This window comes from Leptidea sinapis, chromosome 8, assembly GCF_905404315.1.
Source record: "Leptidea sinapis chromosome 8, ilLepSina1.1, whole genome shotgun sequence".
Taxonomy (NCBI): Eukaryota; Metazoa; Arthropoda; class Insecta; order Lepidoptera; family Pieridae; genus Leptidea; species Leptidea sinapis.
Window position 1 is genome coordinate 6056825 of NC_066272.1, and position 3787 is coordinate 6060611.

At 32.8% G+C, this 3787-nt stretch overlaps 1 long non-coding RNA gene across 4 annotated transcripts; it reads left to right on the forward strand.

Moving 5' to 3' along the window:
* Nucleotides 1-718: 718 nt before the first annotated feature.
* Nucleotides 719-2675, forward strand: LOC126965812 (uncharacterized). Of its 4 annotated transcripts, none has more exons than XR_007729600.1 (4): nt 719-992; nt 1405-1607; nt 1870-1953; nt 2578-2675. It is a non-coding gene; the product is annotated as an uncharacterized LOC126965812 (long non-coding RNA). The 4 variants fall into 4 exon arrangements; XR_007729601.1 differs by lacking the exon at nt 719-992 and adding an exon at nt 1192-1334; XR_007729602.1 differs by lacking the exon at nt 719-992 and adding an exon at nt 1243-1321.
* Nucleotides 2676-3787: the final 1112 nt, after the last annotated feature.

Sequence of the window (3787 nt, forward strand, 5' to 3'; positions counted from 1 at the left end):
CATTTGTTAAATATGTTTATTAATTAATTATTTATAATATAACAGATTTCCACCTATGAACCCATAATATCTGCTGAACTATAAGGCCTAGACTCTAGAAATTTGATAAGAATATTCCTTAGTAGTAGTAGAGTCAGCTTAGGATTTTACGAAATTTCGACTGCCAGGTGTTGTTGGGGATTCATAAATAAAAAATATTTTATTATAAGAGGTCGAGACGTATTATTATTACGCTATATATACAGGCATAGTATTTTTGCCAAACAGCTGGGAGAGTTTCATGCGCCGCTTCTTCTCTCTCAGAGTGCCATTTGTTTCCGAAGTGTCTAGTATATTAGAAATGCCTTTTATGCCTTGTTTGCCTTTATGCTGCTTGTAGCATCCACATGGAAGACGTTGCAGGCACCAGATAGATAGGGCGTGTAACTACTACATTAGTTTTTGGGTAAAAATTACTTTTTTAAATAAAAATCTTTTAAAGGATTAAAACACGTGTGATTGTAACTGTGTTTTAACAGTAGTTTTATGTGTAATAGTTACATTTTTATTATTAATTCAGTTAATCCGACGTTCAAGACCTTTCCAGATCTCGTTTTCAGGGGGACTGCCAGGGGTGGGACAGTCGCCTTATAGATACGTTTTCAGAAAACTGTAGTGCCATCTGATAGTTGGCCCCAAAATTAAAGCTTTGTCAGCTGTCACTCGCTTTGAAACCTGCCCACTGGTCATAAAATGGCGGCTACTTCTAGCGTTTGCAGTTTGCACATGTATGTAGCTCTCGTGTTCCATTTTGCATATTTTTGGTATTGAAATCGAAGTGTAAGTGCGTCGAGTCGAGCCTTGTGCTCCTCCGCCTTGCTGTTGCGAATTCACTCCAAAAATCTCCTTATTCCGTGTATTTCTACTTTTTGTGATAGAGACACTTTTGTTTGTGGAATTTATGAACTTTGGTGTAATGCCGAGACGTTGTGCTTTCGGCTGTGCGCTCCGTGGTAAGTAAATTATTCTCTTAAATCTTAATAGTATAGTTTATTGTCTAATCTTGTGATAAATAAAGTATCATATAAGGTTTGTTGTACTCTCAGGTTCTACTACCAGTCCGTAGATTTGCAATCATGGTTAAAACTATTATAAACATACCGGTTTTCTGTATCTTGCCCCAAAGATTAAACTCCAATGCCTCAAATCATCTTATGTCAGACTTCAGACTCCCCCTGACTTATATGGTTTAATAATAATTGACAGCTGTGCTGGCTTCTGACACCATTTTTATCAAGAGAAAAGTCAATATATGAGTCCAAAATCTAATACTAGCCCAATGGTCATAACACTAGGTTATCACAATTTGTCTGATGGCTTTAATAGTCACTCAATTTATTTAATAATGTTATTTATTATTTTCAGAGATTCCAATGCATAGTTTCCCAGATGCTGTCAAATTCCTGAGCAGTTTAAAACTTGGGTCAGTCTTGTTGGTGGAAACCCTTAAACATCTGATCTTGAATGTTATAAGAAGAAGAGAATTTGTGATATACACTTTTCTGACAGACACAGAAATCATAATCAATGGCTAAGCACATTGGCAGTTCCGATGCTTCATCTGCTTGGTAAGTCCCCTAATTTAACACATATTGAGTTAATATTCGATTCTATTCCTAACTCTGTCAGATTTAGTCACACCACTAAGAATCTTTGTTGAGTTGATGGTTTTTTTGAAGGTATATTGTATCATTCTGGAAACACATGATTTTCTTACACAGTTGTGATTACAAAATAAAATGGTTGCATTTCTAGCTGAAACTGGTTCATTATCTATGATAATCATTAAATAATGAAACATAATCTTTACATATTCACATTAATTTTCAGGACAACTACAGAGTCAAGTAATCTTAGGACAAGCTTCATCCACACAACATTTACTGCCTACAATAATACAGCAAGACTGTTCAGGTAAATAATTTTTAAAACTTATTTACAATGTCATAAAGGTTACTATAACATAAGTGACATTCTTAATGATACCACAGAAATGGCATGGAGCGGCCACCCTCAGGGTATTAAATAATAAATTTTATTGTATGATTTAACATTGTCACCATATTTTTATGTAAAAAAAAGAAGCCCGCTGAGTATCTTATGCCCTTACTTCTCAGGTCTGAGGTATACTTTTTCCAATAGGTAGTACTGACTTTCTGTAAGTGATATTATATCCTATTTCAAATAAAATATTCAGAATGAATATAAAGTTAAACTCAGTCAAAGGGCATTGACAATTTGATTTTGTTCTGCTTTTAATCCCATGTGTTTTATGTATCTTCTTAAAATTATTGATATTTATGGACATACATATACAAAATTTTGTTGTAATTTTAAAATCTTGGGCCCATAAAATGTTATTGATTGAAAATCCCACATTTGATCTTGATCTTTATGTCATGTTTTCATATAATATAGTCTTCATAATTTCATTTCAGTTACATAAGATTTTACAAATCACAATAAAAGTTCTCCGGTTCTCTGTGGCATACAAATATTAAATAATCATTAATCTATTATTATATTTATTATTTACAGAGCCATATGTGAGCAACTTTATTTTAGAAAAAGCATCAACTTCAACAACATTCCAACCTGTGGCATCAGGTAAAATTCACATTTTTTTTTAATTTGTTGGTTATTATCAAATATAATAAACTAGTGGACCCAACAGACGTTGTCCTGTACACACGTCTAAAATCGGTCCAGCCGTAAGGAGGTGTTCACTAACATACACATGAGCAGGAGAATTATATTATATGGATGGAATTGAGAATCTAAACCAATCTCAAATTCACTTAAACAAAAAAATCATCAAAATCGGTCCAGCCGCTTAGGAGGTAGTTCAATTGTGAATCTAAACCATCCTCTAATCCCCTTGAACTCATACAAAAAATTTCATCAAAAGCGGTCCAGCCGTCTAGGAGGAGTTCAGTGACATACACACGCACACAAGAAATATATATATATAAAGATATATAAATTAATGATTATATTTTGTTTTGAACACATACCAAAATATTATATAATATAATATATTTCTATATATTATACACAACTAAACCATAAATAAAAACAAAATTTTATAATTTTAAATTTTGTGAGTAGTGTCGGTATGTCTTTTTTTCTATAATGGTCTTGTTTGACAGCTTATTTCAACTTGTGATTTAATTTGAGCTCTAGACTCTTAAGAAATGCTGCCCTGGTTCTACATTTTCTGAGTGCTACTTCATTATGATTTGATTTTTGGTTTTATTTTTATTTTTCTCCATTATCGTCTGATAGAAATTGACAATTGAAATGATTTGAAAAGTATAGTTAAAATTCACTCTGACAAAGTGGGCAACAAACTACATAAGTATTACTTCCAATTTCAGATGCATCTCAAGGTGCTTGATGCTGGAACATAATTATAGTTTTATTAGCAAGCCTGAAAGAACATCTGGAAAAGGTATTAATATTATTATACTAATATTACAAATGGGAAAGATTCTGATTTCCTTTGAAAATATTGTTTTTATACTTTTTTATCCAAAAAGTGCTGAATAAATTTGTATGAAATTTGACATAGTTTATGATCTTTTGTCTAGGTGGGCAAAGTAGTTTCCTCATAGTCCCGGAGCTGGGGACAAAAATCAGCAAGATTCTTGTAATGGGCCATCATTTATTTTGTAGTATGTGAGTCAGCAAAGTTAGGGAGTAGCACACCTGACAATGGCGGGCTTTGATGTAATATTACAACACACAT